Source organism: Lonchura striata, chromosome 7 (genome assembly GCF_050655825.1).
Source record: "Lonchura striata isolate lonStrDom1 chromosome 7, ASM5065582v1, whole genome shotgun sequence".
NCBI classification, from domain to species: domain Eukaryota; kingdom Metazoa; phylum Chordata; class Aves; order Passeriformes; family Estrildidae; genus Lonchura; species Lonchura striata.
Genome location: NC_140709.1, coordinates 2,898,712 through 2,915,499, shown reverse-complemented (window position 1 = coordinate 2,915,499; position 16,788 = coordinate 2,898,712). Strand labels below are relative to the sequence as shown.

The 16,788-nt window shown below is 39.0% G+C and overlaps 1 long non-coding RNA gene across 3 annotated transcripts in view; it reads right to left on the bottom strand.

The window, feature by feature from the left end:
* Positions 1-145: 145 nt before the first annotated feature.
* The window catches only part of LOC146766862 (uncharacterized), a 46,292-nt gene continuing 29,649 nt past the window's right edge, over positions 146-16,788 (bottom strand). For 2 of the 3 annotated variants that reach the window (XR_014956666.1, XR_014956664.1), the window contains exons 3-4: positions 5,727-5,833; positions 146-5,294 (exon numbers count right to left, since the gene is read on the bottom strand). This is a non-coding gene — a long non-coding RNA (uncharacterized LOC146766862). The remainder of the gene's footprint in view (positions 5,295-5,726; positions 5,834-16,788) is intronic. The other variant, XR_014956665.1, reaches the window with a different exon arrangement.

Genomic DNA, 16,788 nt, shown 5'->3' with positions numbered 1-16,788 from the left:
TGGGAATGCAGGGGGCAAAGGCTGCTGTGCTGTTCCCAGGTCAGATTGGATCCAGGTAGGAATTTTTGACTCCTCCCCTGGGCGGAGCATCTCCCCATGGGATGATGGAATTTTTCTCAGCCATGCAGGGACACTCACTGGCCATGGACAGAAGATAATTAATAATTAATGGCCTATGAACAGAAGATAATTAATAATTAATGGCCAATGAACAAAAGAGATCTCCTGGAGGGAGGATTGGTTGTGGAAGAGACAAAGAAAAAACTGCCCAAAGAACAGCAGAGAACTGTCCCAGCTCTACAGGTGGAAATAGAACACACACCCCCATTTCCAGCCTAAGACACACGGTCAGTCACTAATTAAGACATGGTCAAAGAAATGCTCAGATCTGGGATTCTGTGATCCCACCCCTCTGGATAATGCTTGGAGTTATGAGCCTCCTTCTCTGCTCCTCAAAAGAGAATCCCCCAAGGAACATTCCAGAACTGGGGACATCCAGTCAGGCTGCAGGAGGGACACAAACCTGAACCACAGCAGGCCTCCTGCAATTTTTAGTGTAACTCACTTTGCCTCACAAGCTCCATCTGGTACCTGGAAACTCCTCCAGATGAAACTTCTTTAAAACCAGTATTAAGAGAGAATTTAACTCCTGACTAAAATATTTGCACAAATAATATCCAACAAACACTACAAAGCACTTCCTAGGAAGACAATGGGAATTTTACAATTACTGTATTTGTAAGGGAAGTGCTTGGATCTGAAATGTGCTGGCACTTGGACTTCCAATCCACTCACTTTGAGATTTTCCTTTTTTCTCTGTATTAAATAATGACATTTGATTCCTAATATCATATTTCTGCAAGGGCAGCTGGGAGGTTTCCTGCAGGTACAAATCCAGAGGGCAGCACAGAGGAAAAAAAGAATATTAAATCACGCAGAGCTGCAAATAAAAAGGGTAAGAATATCTAAATACAATAGTTTATTAATAACAGTGAATCTTATAGGATCTGGGTCAAAACTTTCATGCCAGGATCTCCTCATTCTTCCTGTGATACTCTCCAACTTCTAATTTCCACAGTATTTCTTCCAGTCCTCACCATCTTAAATTTTCCCTTATAGAAACACAACATGCACAATCAATGTATTTTTAATTTTTCAGTTGAAACTGTAATGATATTTTTTTAGAAAAAAGCACCAAAATCTGCCTTCCTGTGAAAAAAAATTTCACATGAAATTTTCTTTATGCAACAAATTTCATTTGCCTGTAATATCCCGAAGAGTTTATGGCACAGCAGTTTTGACTGATGTGCTGTTCCTAACATTGTTACACTGATAGAAATTCCACAATATTTTCATTATTTTACTGCTGCAGGTTTAAAAAAACACCTAAAACACAGGACTTTTAAATGAAAAGAGAACATGAAAACTCCAGTTTTATTCCCAGTTTTCCTTGACTTTATCTAGAAGTCTTGGACCAATCCATACCATGCCTTACCTTTTAGCTCTTCCACATGGATCCCATCTCTTTTTATGGGACTCCTGATGCCCACTGATGTTTTATGCATAATGATGCTCAAGTTTAATTGAGCTGTAAGCTTCGGTTTAATTATGAGCCTTCGTGATACCTTCAGCACTTTTTCTTCTCTGATTACTGTAACTGGTTCTCTCCAACCCCTTTAAAATCTTTAATCTATTAAACCACTTGTAGACAAGTCATTTTTAGGAGAAAGCCTAATTACTCTGTTGCAATTATCTTAATGCATCCTCAGTATTTAGAGAAAAAAAATAATAACCTGAGTGAAATGCACTTTGTGGACTATTCCAAACATTCTCATTTAATGATCTAAGTCACACTGCCTGTCTGCTCTGCTTAAAATGAATTTATGTGGAGAAAGTGACACCCCAAGTCTTCTCATCTCTTTGGTTAAATTTCTGATCATTGAAATTTCCCACAGAATTTAGAGATGGGACCATAAGACTTGGTGGGTAGCTCTGCTTCTCTGAGTGCATGAAATACTCATTCTTGCAGTTTCAGAACCCAAAAATAAAAGAGACAAAACTTGAAAAAAAATAATTTACATGTGTCTTGAATGTATTTTCAAAACCACCAACAATTAACCTGTCAATAGATCAGCCTTGCCAAAATCTGATGGGTTTTCATGGAATAAAATGAAGAAAATTTAAATTATACATATTTGAACAAGATAATGTTCATGCTCGTATTTACAGCTTTTATAAAACAGATTATATCAAAATAATGATATTTGATCCAGTCAGTTTTTTCAAGTATAAATTCTTTCTATACTTACAATTTTATATATTACATGTAGAGCCCCTTTCAATTCACTATAATAATTAGTACTCACATAAAATATGTTTCCTCACAGTTTTGAGTAGGATCCTGGGTGTTGTTTGTCTATCAAACACTGTGAAGCACTAATTTGTATTAGGCAATATTTAGTCAATTTTGATTTATCTATAAAAAATGAGCATTTTACAATAGAAAAGAAAGGGAAAGGGAAAGGGAAAGGGAAAGGGAAAGGGAAAGGGAAAGGGAAAGGGAAAGGGAAAGGGAAAGGGAAAGGGAAAGGAAAGGAAAGGAAAGGAAAGGAAAGGAAAGGAAAGGAAAGGAAAGGAAAGGAAAGGAAAGGAAAGGAAAGGAAAGGAAAGGAAAGGAAAGGAAAGGAAAGGAAAGGAAAGGAAAGGAAAGGAAAGGAAAGGAAAGGTAAATAGAAAGCACTATGACCTCAGTCCTTTTAGATCCAAATCCAATAGACTGTTCTTGACCCTGGGATTCCTGCTTAGCTGAAATGCTTTAAAAAGCTTCCTGAGGGTTTGAAAATTAGTCTCAAAATTAGCCAACACATGTTATACAAAAACCCAAAGAGAATAGATGTGTGACCTTGACATTTTCATAATTATTTTATATCTCCTCTTAAAAAGTAGTACATCTTACTCCTATAAATTAAATACAAGTATAAATGTATTCACTATATAACTAGTAATTAAAACCTAAAATAAAAACGAATTCACACTAAGAACCAAAACACACCAGCCTAACAAATGTGTGTGAGGGAGGAGGGAGCTGTACATTGTTTTTGTTCATTCAGAGCTGAAAACCAAATAACATCTAATCTCTCTATATTTCAATGCCTTAATATTGTTTGTGTTAATAATACTCTGTCATTTACATTGGCATATGCATTGTGAGCATGGAAAAATAAAAATAAATTCATTTTAGAAATTAGGAGGGTAGGGTTCAGCATTAATGCTGACTTGTCTCTCTCCAGTTCCAGTTTGTTCACTTCTTGTAAAAGCACAGCCTTAATGTTACACAAGTCTTGGAATTGGACTTTATTTAGGATATTCTTTCCCTCTTCACGATTCCTCACTTTTTCCCTAATTTTATAGACTTGTTTTCTGCAACAGGGATCTTGATGGGGTTTTTTTTCCTCATTTCTTCACTTGATGACCACATAATTATCTGCCTGTTTGGTTAAATTCCTGAATTTAGGATCAAATAAATTCCTTGCATATAAATGAGCATATCAAGTACAAGGAACATATCAATTCCAAATCAGTGATTTGTCTTCTTGCATTACAGGCTGCTTTCTCCAAAGGCATCACTTTACATTTTGCACTTCACCAAGTGCAAGACTGAGCTTGCAGTTCTGGGCATTTCTGAAGCCTCCTGCTCTCCCTCAAATACTGCAGGATTTGCTGAAACAATCCTTATGGAGGACAACTGTGGTTGCCTAAGGAAATGCAGAATACAGAAGTTTACAGCTTATCAGCAAGTCCTGATTAGGGTTTGTTCATTATGGTAAAAAAAGGATGAGAGATTTCCTCGTCTCTTTCTGCTTCCGTTTTCTTTTTAAATTTCCCCCTCTTTTCTTTCTTTTCCATTTTTCTTCATTTTCTTTGTCATTTAAGCTTTCTGTAACTTCACCACTGTCATTCAAACTACTGGGAAAATGTCTCCAGAGAGTGTTCATATGTTCATAAAAAACATATTTTAAATCTGTACAACTCTTCTTGACCAGTGATCTCATTTTATATCAGGGAGAGAGAGAGAGAGAGAGAATTTCCCACTTACTAAACAAATGCCCCACATTTTTCTCTATTCCTTCAAAGCAGCCTTTCCATAATACATTTATAGTGTTGGTGTTGTAACGTGATTTTTCAGGCAGGAGTTTCCTTCCAGCTCCATAACACAGACCATTAAATCTCGTGGTGGGGCGATGCTGAGCGAGGAGAGCGAACAACACCGGGCTGACAATTCTCAAAAGCAGGAGCACTTTTCTGCCAAAAAAACCACTCACAGCTGCCTCCTCATTTCCTGGGGAAGTCAAGGTGCTCCCCTGGACCCACTTTGCAGCTCTGTGATCACGCCAGCGTTGCGGTGCTGCTCTGTAATCCGTGCAGATCAATCCAGCCTCGTTAGCATCACCCCGGCCTCGTGCCTGCAGCCTCACCTGCCAGGTGGGCAGCTCTGGGTGGCTGGCTGTGCCAGCAGCCCCAGCTGCTCTCCCTCTGCCTCTTTCCCCAGCAGGGCACTCCTTCTCCAGGGCTGGTGCTGCTGTCCAGGTGCCCATGCCTGCCCCTGTTGAGATGGTTGCAATCCACAGCACACCATGTATTGTAATTGCAGGTGAACCCAGTGGGAAGAAATGCTGATGTCTGACTCCAGCTCAGAAGGCTGAATGATTCCTTTATTATAACTATATTATAATACATTAATATACTATTTAAATAGATACTAAAACAACATGCCTACTTTTTCCAGCTACCATATCTAACTCACAACTCGTGACCCTCCCTTCAGAGTCCAGGTGGGTTGGATTGGCCATCAGGCTCAAACAAACCTCACCAGCATCCAATCAAGCAACCCCCCCAGGTAAACAATTCTCAAAACACATTCCACAAGGAGCAGAAATAGAAATTGTTTTCTCTTTCTTTCCTCTGTGCTCCTCTATGAAAAAATCCTGAGAGAGAGAAGAATGCGCCTGCCACACACCATGAACTTCAGACGGCTTCTTCTTTCTGTTTATTTTAACAGCATGCTGTCTTTTATACCTTTCTACAAAGTTTATACCTATTTATACCTATTCATTGGCCACAATAAATGGACATAATGTTCATTGGCTGTTTCCACCACTGTTTTCCACCAACGTCCAACTGCAAGGCCCCCACGTTTACCTCTTCTTCTCGGTTTCCATGTTGACGGCCTTGGTAGAACTCCTTTCAGGGCCAAGGACTATTCTTATCAGCTTCTCTTCTTCAGCTAACTCTCTCTGGGGAACAGACCAGCTGTCAGCACCTTCCACACATGCCTTCCCAAATTCCAGCCCCGTTGGGACAGGAGGACATTGGCCGCCGGCTCTCCCACTCCACACTCCTTGCTCTTCCCAAAGCATGCCCAAAGTTTGCCTCGCTGTTGTCCTGCTACTCCTGATTAATGAGCTCCCCCCACCTGAATTTCCAGCTCCATCTCTTTGCCCAGATTTCAAAATGCACCCTGGAGCAGCCACTGGAATTGGCGCTCTGCAGCCATCCTGGTTTTTGGTGCTTTGAGCACCAGCTCAGACACACAAAGAGCTGCAGTCTGAATATTACAACTTCAAAAAAAAGCAGTATTCAGACACTAAGGTGATATCAAAGCTCAAATTAAATACTTTTATGATAACAAAACTTTTTCTTGGCTTTTTGTCTGGCCCAGGTCTTACCTTGCTGTACAGGGAGTTCACCTCCATCATTATTCCATCTTCAGAAGAATCAGGCAGGAAAATGTGTCCTCTTCTGTCCCTCTATTTACTGCTTGGAGGTGACAAACCTAGGAAAGGTTTAGAAAGGTGTTTGTGAAATTTTTCGAAGATTTTTTTTCTCTCAGGAATTAACTTACTAAACTAAATCCTTTTTAGTTATCTCCTGCAAAGGTTAAACTGTGGCAAAATTGAAATTTCAGTTATTATTAGAGAAATGGAACAGATTGTTGCAAACATTGCACTCTAATCCAGAGCATAAACACAACACAGCTTTCTAATAATTAATCACAGGAATAATTCATTTGCATCACCTTCACTTCAGGACTTTAAATAAAATTTAACAGTATTTTTCTAAGAGGTTATGCTTTAGTTCAGCAGGAGTTGATGCATGATGTAGAAATGAGTGAGACCTACAACTTGTTGCTACAGAAAATCAGCCTGGAGTTTTGCAAAACTTAATTGTGCTAATACAAATATATTCTCTGCATATGAAAATACCCTACTCCTCAAAGCTATATTGAGCTTCACACCACCAGCGTGAGGGGTGATTGATACACCTGGAATGTGATTTCCTTATACCTCAATTAATATTTTGCCAAAAATATGAGATCTGACTCAGAATGTTAGTCTGAGTGAGTGATTTCAACTATCAGTAATCATAATTTTGATGGAATATGAGTCATTTATCTAAAACCCGTAGGGGAAAAAAAATAATTACTGGTTCATTGCATGTTTAGCTGGCTGAAAATTGAGCCAACATCTACCAGAAATTGTTTTCCTCCTGGACAATGACTGAATCTTGTGACAACCATCACAGAGCAGAAGAGAATTCAACCTGTGAATATTTCAGCTGAATTTGACCATTCTATTTTCTTCCCAGCTGCAAATGTTTTGCACACCCACAAATTTGGAGATGATTCATCCTCACTGGGTCCGAGTAGCTTCTCTGTTTCTCATGCCACGTGTGAAGCACAGACTTTTCAATTTGAAGGGTGCAAATCTTATATCAGATCGAAGAACAATTTTAAAAATATTTATTTGTTTCAGTATCAAAACTGTGAAAATTGGTAATTAGTCACAATCCAAACCATTTGTATATTTTGGGGTCAGTAGGAACCATTACCACAACCTTTCCAACACAAAAAAAGATTGTGCAGACAAAAGCATTTTATTCAAGACTAGATTCTCCTTATATACTTCATAATTTCCCAGGAAAATATTTACTTAAAAACTCACGGGGAAAATATATTTCATGGGGAAAAGGCTGCTGAATTTAAGTAGCATGGCAAAATACGATGTTTTGACTGGCTTTCTACAGTTATTTTTTCATAACTTTTAATAACGTGTTTCACTTCTGGTTTATTCAATAAACAGCTCAATCACTTGATACTGAAATCACTCTCAAAATTTATTTCCTTCTATCAGGCATATGAACCAGTTTGTTATTTATAGGATGAATGTTGTTATTGTAGGGTTTTCCATGGATGTTGACTGCCCACTACTGACTGATTGCCTGACCTTGGGAAAAACAAGATTACTCTGTCTCATTTTAAGAGAGTTTTACCAAGAAATTAATAGATTTTATAGAGAAAAAGTGAGAAAACAAATCCAAATTAGTGGATTTTACTTGAGAACACATTTCAGCATACTTGATGTGGTTTGGGGGGGTGTGGGTTGGTTTGCTTTAGTGTTTTTTAAACAGGGTCAGAAGTATTTAAAAAACACAAAATTTGATAATTTCTTTCTGCCCATGTCTACAAATGTCCTCTGACAAAAGATCTCTAGAGATCAGAGCCTGACCTGCAGCCCAGGGTTTTTCAGCACTCCCAAATTCTCTGGGTCAGAGACAGTGACAGACACTTCTGCTGCCCAGGAGATGCAGGTTGGGATCTCCTCAGTGTAAATCCTTGTGTAAATCAGGAAAAATTCCCTTTTAGAGACCCTTCCCTGGAGGAGGCACCCAGCTGTTCCCAGGAGCTTTCCCTGGAAGAATTCACATCCCATAACAGCTCCAAGCCCTCATCTCAGCTCCAGCAGCCAAAGGCAAAAAAAATAAAAGGGCAAAAGTTTGGTTTGTTTTTATCCAGGGAAAATCAGGACATGTCTCTGACATTGAGATATCTGCCTGACATTACAGAGAAATCCAGAAACTGTCACGTTTCCACTTGGAGTAAAAGCTTTGTCTTTGCATAACTACTCCTGGATTGGAGGGGTTATTTCAGATCCCTAATTTTATTTTTAGGACCTGTAAAGTTCCACATGTCATAAGCTATAATCACTCTGAGTGTGCTTACAGTAAATTCATGCTGAAGAATGGATGCAATAAGGGAAACTGATCCCACAGAACCCAGGGAAAGAAGAAAGAAATTACAAGAAAATTAAACAACAACACTGTAAGAGAGAGAAAAATAAATTACAAAAGCCTTGTAGAATTATATTATCTTTCCTGCTGGAAATATCTCTGCTCCTGTCTAATCTTTTTCATAATAGTTTTGTATTGGTAGATCTCAATCATTTGTTAACACTCTGGTGCAATCAAATCCTTTTTTCCCCTCTGTTGTTCTGTGTTGAGAAATTCCAGTTCCTTGGAAAATTTTTCCTCTAGCAGCTACATTTCAGTACTGTTAAATTTAATTTCATATGAACTGGTTCAGCGTGTCTATTTATTCCTGTACATCTCAAATTTGAACCAGTGGTGTTTCCTAATTTTGTGTGCAAAAAGATTTTTTTTGTTTTTGTTGTTTTGGAAAAATCATTCATGAAAATATTACATAAAAGAAGTTTTAAGTCTGATAATCTCCTTGAATTTTCTTCCAACCTGTCCTCCTTTTATTACACTCCAACTTATATTTGCTACAGCTGGTCCTATAAATATACCATAATTATCACAATTTTTCTATCAACTTCTAAATGGTACCATCTGAAATTATTAATTTAAATGGTTCAAGTTATAAATATTAGATTAGACCTTAAAGGTTTCATTTCCTGGAAAACACAACTATTAAACCACAAAGTCCAGACTATATAAATATGTGTATACTGCAAATAAACTAAAGAGATACAAACAAATACACAAATTCTTACCAAATTAACATCTGAATTAATGTAATCAGAGTTTTTTAAGAGGTTATCAAATTCCCAGAGGAAAAGACTGAAATGTTTTTGAGCTAAACTCCAAAAGGTACAGAACCACAGTGAACTCTGTATTAGAAACACTTCATGTGTCCATTGTACAGCTCTTCTGCAGTGTGACTGATGCAGACTGATATATAAATATCAAGGAAATATAAATATTTCCTTGATATATAAATATCAAGTAAATCTAAAACTACTCCTGATCTCCAAATTTTAATCCCATCCCTGGAGAGACACTGTTGGAATGTGTCATTAAAAATTCTTAAAACTATTGCAGTTCATCACTGGATTCTGTGCCCCCAGTTTACTCTGGAATTCTAAAATATACATAAATCTATCATATACAAGGATTTTTTAATTACCATTTTAATTCTGTTCTGTAGATCACTATTATAGAAGCAGACTGTAAGTAATGATGCTGCAACTGCAGAGGGAGAATTCCAGATAAAGACCTGGAATATTTCCCTTTTCACTGAGAAAAGGATGGAGCCTCTTTCCATCAGTGCCATTGCAGTTGCAGGTGTTTACAACACATTGACTCATAAAATAAACTTTTGGTGTTAGAGAACAGATAATTTTTTTACAAAATAAAAAAAAAAAAGACCTTTTCTGCTTTGGAAAATGACACTGATGGAAATCTTCCAATCTTCTCTCATGCAAACAGGAAAAGCATCCCGGAAAAAAAAAAATATTCCCATTTGGGCAAGTTTGTCTTGTTAGTTCCAATTGCAGAGAAAAGCACACGATGCCTCATCTTTGGCTGTGCATGAGCATCATAAACTGCCTGAGGGACTGGCAGGAAGGGGCAGGAAAAACAACAGCTACAGCCATTTTCACATCAGAACACAGCTGTAAGGAGAGATAATAATGCTGCCCTCCTTATGCATAACATCCCTGGGTTTGGAGCACTTGGGAAAGATTTTATTCTTCTCTGGAGAGCGGCTGCCCACAAATCAAGCAGCAGATTACAAATTGCTGCCCTTCCAAATTGGACATCTCCCTCTTGCGGGTGAACAATGTGCAAAAAGGAAACACAGAACAAGAGGAAATTGTGATCTTCGTCCTAAAGCTGAGGGCACCGAATGTGAGGGATGAAAAGGGAGTTTTTCTCTGCTCTTCTGTTCTTTCTGATTTCTCTCTAATGAGTGAGCAGTGAATTGGATGGATCCCACCCTGGAAGCACATACTCTTTTCTCTGACACAGGACACATCCAGTATCCCAAACCCAGCATGTCTGTTTGCCTTGCAGGAAGTCAAAACTCTTTATCAATAACATCAACCTGTTCCATTCCATATTTAAATTAAATTTTCATTGAAAGCACGACCAGTCTGTCAATGCTAGCAGTTAGGTTTTTAAACTGAAACCAAGAAATTACAAGATAAAATTGTATGTATCAGCCAGGCAGCTCCTTTCTTAGTAGAGAGTGTTGAACCCATACCCAGAACACTTTACTTCAGGAAACACTTTGGGATTTTGGGGCCAGAAAAGCCAGAAATTATATTAATCCTGGATGGATCCAGTGGTTCACCAAGTCCCACCACACTGCATTGTTTTCCCACAGCCCAGGCCAGGAGAAAGGGCCTTCACACCCACTCATGGTGGTGTTAGATTTCCAGAAATATGATTTTACCCAAAAGTTCTTGCAGGTGAAGTGCTTGTGTTAAGCAGCACTTCCAGGAAATTCTGAGGCCCACATAAAATTGCAATTTACAGCAGGATGGGAATTCCCCCCGTCACTAATTGCACACCTTGGATAACCAGTCCCATTTCAAGACTTCCATTGGAAATTCTTGTGATATTTTTATTTTTTCTCAACAACTACAATGTTCCTCATTAATCATTTGCATGCATTTGGCATCCACACCAAGACGACTCTGTCAAATAAAATAGAAACCATTTATTCCCTGTATTTCCTCAGTTCCTTATTTAATTGTTGGTTGTGTTTTCTCTCATGCAACTGTTGGTTTTCAGAGCAAAGCTGGTCTCTGCACTTTGCATTGAGTAAACACAAGCCAGTCTGCTGGTTCAAAATGCTGGAGATTTATTTAAAAATTAATTAATTAATTAAAAACCCCACCAAGTTTAACTTCATTTTTTTTAATAAAACCCAGTTTCTTCGGATCTTCATATGATAATAAACTTTCCTAATATTTTTCCACTGAAGATTAATACACTTCTCTAGAAAGTTATATCTAATTTATGTGACTTTAAGGGTCATGCTTTAATAACAATGATGAAACACGATTATTACTTCCTAATGCTGAAATTACAGTTTTTACATTGTAAATTTTTCCTGCTATGCGCCCTGTGGCACTAACATTTTTATCACTCCATGTGTTTCTAGTTTTAAAACCTTTACCCCTGCTGTTTGAAAAATATTTCTCATTTTCGTCCCCTATGGAGTACAGAAATCCCTAAAGGCAAACCATTAGTGATCTTTCTGCCTTTTCCCAAACACTTATTATGATCACCAGTGTTGCTTCCACTGCCTCATTGGCTTTTGGTAAAGTATGCAAATGAGATGTTCAAAATACACACTTTTTGCAACTGTGCAAGTTCATACTGATTTATAAAATGGGAAGGCTATTAAAGTGACTGAAAATGTCAGCAAGATTTATGCATGGGTGACAAATTGTATTGGAAATGCTCATTTTTAACGTGCTGGCCTGGGCTCCTTCTCTTTTTTAAAAAGTATTGGATGTGATACACTTGCTTTAAGGCCATTTGCCCCTCCCATCTCCCCATTTGTTTTAAATAGACTCTGACAGTGGCTTTTTGACCAGGAAAATAAACAAAACTCTTCACATCGATTGTCTTGATCATGGAAAGCAGAAATCGTTTCTCTTTTTGCTTGTGTTTATCCATGAAAATATTTTAAAAAAAGTCTTTTACCTTTCCTTTGGGATGAAACACTCATGGCCCAGACAGCTCCTTCCAGGGAAAAATACCATATCCAAATACCATAAAGACCATTAAAAAAGTCAACATGTGCCATCTGCAAATAGAACAGCTACTAAATTTGCCAAACATGGGTAAGGCAGACATAGAATTACAACAAAACCAGCAACGAACCCCTGTGCTACAATTGTATGATAAAAAAATATGTTATAAATCAATGAAAACACTGCAGAGCATTTCACAATAGCAAGGAAATGATGGAGGAATTTATGAGGGTTCATTTCAATTTCGACACCAAAGGCAAAAGAAACCTTGTCCCTGATATTAAAGAGAAAAGGCTTAGGCCTATAGTCACACATCATATTATCAAACATGAACAGTCAGAAATGGCATAAAGAAAGAAAATCAACAAACTATTGAATGCCTTGAAACACCCATACATAATCTCAGAGGTATAATGAGAAATCCTGCTCTGATACCAACATATTTATAACTTCTGTCAACATGAACCCCATTATGTGAGGGTTTAAACACTTTAAAGCATAGCATGTGCTAACAACACCAATATTAAGGGAGAGAAGCTGTGCTTTTGTGATTATTTTCTTCTGTTCCTGTGCACTGGGTTTGATGCAAATCCCACTCCTGTGAAAGCTCAAACCAGGGCCTGGGTTTATTCAGAAATCCCAGTGCACAGGGTTTGAGCCACCCAACCCCGTGCTCAAGGTATTTAAGAGCCTCCTGCCAACAGACACCAGAGTTTCAACAGCATTTAGGGGCACATAAATGCAAGCAGAGCTTTTAATGACCTGTTTCTCACTTGTTTTTGTTTTTAAAACTGTACAGGAGTGAACATACCTTGAGACTTCAGGGTTGTGATCATTTGGGTACCCACAGCAACTACAGATGCAGTCTCCCTCTACCCAAACTCAAAATGCTTTAAAAGTTATTCCGCAATCCTGTGCATTGAAAAATTCAATACCGAGAACTTAATTCTACTTTTTATATTCAGATCAGTCAGTACCAGTACCATTATTGCTCTGATTTTCCTAATTAGTTCATTAAGTTGCATAATAATTGGTTTACTGCCACCCACTTTTTATGATGCTAGAACTGTGAAAATAAAATTGATTTAGGGCCTTATTCTGATCTATTATGCTTATTCACTCCCATATCCTGGTGCTTGCTGCAGGTTTTTTTCCTCTTCATCTCTCAAAGTCTGCATATTTTTCCCTGGTTTCACTTAAAATGCAGCCCATATTCCAGTTTTATATAGGTGGGTTTCAGATGTGCATTTGACAAGTATAAACAAATAACCAAAGCATTTCCAAAGGAAAACATCTGTCTCTCACCTTAGGAGGTCAAGATAAAACTCAGTGTGTGACATGCAACGTATGAATTTGAATTTATTTCCATTGTGCTAATGACATATATCAATGCCTTGACAGAAGTAGCTGGCATATTATATTAATGGGGCTCTGTCCTAAAAGTGACACTGGAATATCCAGACAAAAGCAGAAAATGGATGAGAAGAGAGCAACTCTTTGTTGCTACCTTGAGCAGTGGTTCAGGGTGGGAAATCCTGTCCTCCTACTGCATAACCATGTAGTTGTAAAAATGTCCATTCAATGCAATAGGTGCAAGAGGAGAGAGATAAAGAGAATTCAGGGTTGGATTTGGGAAAAAATTGACATGATCCAAGATTTCCTGAGCTCTGGATTTCTAGAGATGGCTGGAAGAACACTCATTTCTTTCTGGTCCATGATGAAGTCACAGGGTCCTTGCCTTGGGTAGTCACAGGCAGATCAGAGCAGCCACACAACAGCAAAGGATACAGGAGATGTGTTCAGATAAAACTTAAAATTAGTTGTGGACATCAGGATTAGAATGGGATGGGAGAGAAAAGGAAAAGCAGAGGAGTCAACAGGTGAAATAAATTGCTCTTCTATGATTTCTGTTGCTTTCCCAAGAGTAGAAATGCAACAAGGAATGCTTAATCTCTTCATCCATAGAACCCCAGAATGGTTTGGGTCGGAAAGGACATTAAAGCTCATCTCATTCCACCCCCTGCCATGGCAGGGACACTTTTCACTCTCCCACGGTGCTCCAAGCCCCATCCAACCTGGCCAGGAACACTTCCAGGGATCCAGGGGCAGCCAGAGCTTCTCTGGGCACCCTATGCCAGGGCCTGCCCACCCTCACAGTAAAAAATCCACAGAGTGGAAAATACACAGCAAAAGCCAAAAGAAAAAAAAAAAAAAAAAGACAAGGAAGAACAAAAAAATTTATATATTTGCTTAAGATTTGAGGTACCTGCACATTGGAGACACTTCTGCACACTCCCAAAACCAAAATTTAAAAAAAAACTTCATCCCATCTCCTCCTATGGAGAAAACTACCGAGTTCCACACCTTGCAGCTCCCAGTGGCCCAACCCATCAGCCCAGCCCCAAGCTGTAGTGGTAGGATGAATAAAACAGAATTGGAAAACAGCTACCAGAGGTTTTCATTAGTTTTTGCTGCTCTTGGCCTGCTTTTTTATTTTTGGCTGTCAACTTTGCAGCTTTTGTAAACAGAATTATTCAGCCACTATGTGAATCTGATTTTCCCTCCAACAGCAGTGAGGAAGGAAAATCAGGTTCACATGGTGGTTGAATGCACCCCTGTGCATGTGCTTCAAAAGTTAAGAGTTTATTGAGATTGCAAACAGTTTAAATGTTATTGGGGAGGCAATATGGTGCGTTATACTCCCGTGCTGACCAGATGGCTGCCTTAAACAAATGCCATCCGTCGTGCCACTAACGCTTCCAAGTGAAGCGACACCGGTTTGGAGGTGGCCGAGCCCTCCCTGCCAGAAATGTCCTTTTCCTCAAAGGTTCCAATCTGCAATCACTGCATTAACTGCTCTGGAACATCAAGTCACAAAACTTTTCTGCCAATTGACTGCTGTCCACCCACTCTCAAAATTTCTCACGGGCAACAAAACACTTCTTTCCCCAGGAATTTTGTTAAAAGCTCTTGTGAAGACGAACTTGGCTCATTTGGACAGGAAGCAGTTCTTCAATCTCGATGAGGATGACTTCAAACTATACTTTGAGAACACCTAAGTAGTGTTAAATAGAGGTTAAAATTAGAGGCTTAGATTAATAGGAAGGAATTTTTCACTGTGAGGGTGGGGAGGCCCTGGCAGAGGTCGCCCAGAGAAGCTGTGGCTGCCCCTGGATCCCTGGAAGTGCCCAAGGTCAGGTTGTTTGGGGCTTGGAGCAGCCTGGGATGGTGGAAGGTGTCCCTGCCTGTGGAACTGATGAACTTTAAGGTCCCTTCAAGCCCAGACTTTTCTGGGATTCTATGAACCACCATCAAACCCATTTTATACACTCATGACAAACCTGAAGCATGATTTTTAAAAGGTTCATCTACTGGCACTGTGCTGCAGACCAAGTTCTGGAACTTCTCTCCATGCTGAGGGATACACATCTTACTATAGAGATACCACTGTTTTCCAGAAAAAGGCTATGGAAGCAAGAACCCGTTCTCAAAATTCTCCTTCCATTAATCCATTTTCCCTATTCTCCCAGAATATGACCTCATTTGATGAACATTTTGTCTCGATGTAAATATTTTCTAACACTGCAATAAAAAATCCATTATAAAAGCGATTGAGATGTTTTGGGTAGTTTTGCTAAAAAGAGATGATTTGCACTTTTTTTTTTCAACTGTACACTTGAAGGGAGCTGATGTGAAGTTAGTGCTGTAATAAAAATGTAAATAAAATTCATTATAGTTCATAGATTTCCTGATACCATCTTTATTGACTCAATATTACTGAAATATGTAAAAATAAATATAAAAATTATTTTGAGAGTTCATCAGAACACCTTATTTTATCATCATAAAATAATAATGGAAAATCCCTTCAGAAAAAAAAAAAAAAGATGACATTTACAATACATGAATTTTCTTACGTTTTCCATAAGTTACATAAAATTAAATGTATATAATTAATGTTCCACTGTTTATGAGCAGTACTTGCTCTTGCTACATACAATGACTCAAAGCCAAGACATAAAATAGACCCATTGGAGCCAATTTCCCTGCAGGATCACATTTTTTATGGTTTCTTGTAACCATCTAAATCTCACCACTCGAACGGTGTTTGTCAATGAATCTTTTAGCTTAATTACAAGATGTCACACGTGCTCTGTGACCTGTGTTTGAGGTCAAGGAACATTTATTTCTCACTGGAGCAAATGGAGCTGTTAGCACTGAAATGTAGCACTCCGTGGGTTCCAACTGGAGCTGACAGACATCAGAGATCGTTTGGAATTCTCGTTACTATTGTAATTTACTCCTGGGGTGTAAGTCATAATGGATAAGCATGTCTCAGACTTAGGAATTGGGATTTTTTTCGTCCTCACATCCATGGGATCTCAAAAAAATTTGGGAGGACTCAGCCATGACCGCCTGCTCGAGCAAGGTGAGCTCTGTGGTCCAACTCTTGCAGAGCATTTGATCCACTCTTGCCCTGCAAAACTCCAGTGGTGGAAATGACTGCTCTGGAAAAATTCCTGCCCTGCTTGATATCCTCATGGGGAAAGAGTTCTCCCACCTGTGCAGTGTGAAACTCCACCTTTCCAAGTAGTGCTGGTTGTCTCTCATCCTCCTGCCCCACACAAAATTCTGAGCAAAGGGAGGTGGCCACAGGTCACATCCCTGCTCTGACTGCCCAGGGTCACAGAGGAGAGGAATTGAATGGTTGGGGTTGGAAGGGACCATGAAACTCATCTCTTCCCACAGGCAGGGACACCTCCCACTATCCCAGGATGCTCCCCATCCAGCCTGGCCTTGGACACTTCCAGTGATCATGGGGCAGCCACAGCTTCTCTGGGCAATCTGTTCCAGGGCCTCACCACCCTCATTATAAAAAATGAAGATGCAGAAAGTTGTACAAACATGTTGAGAATTCCCCCTGTGGCCGCTTCAGGTGACTGAT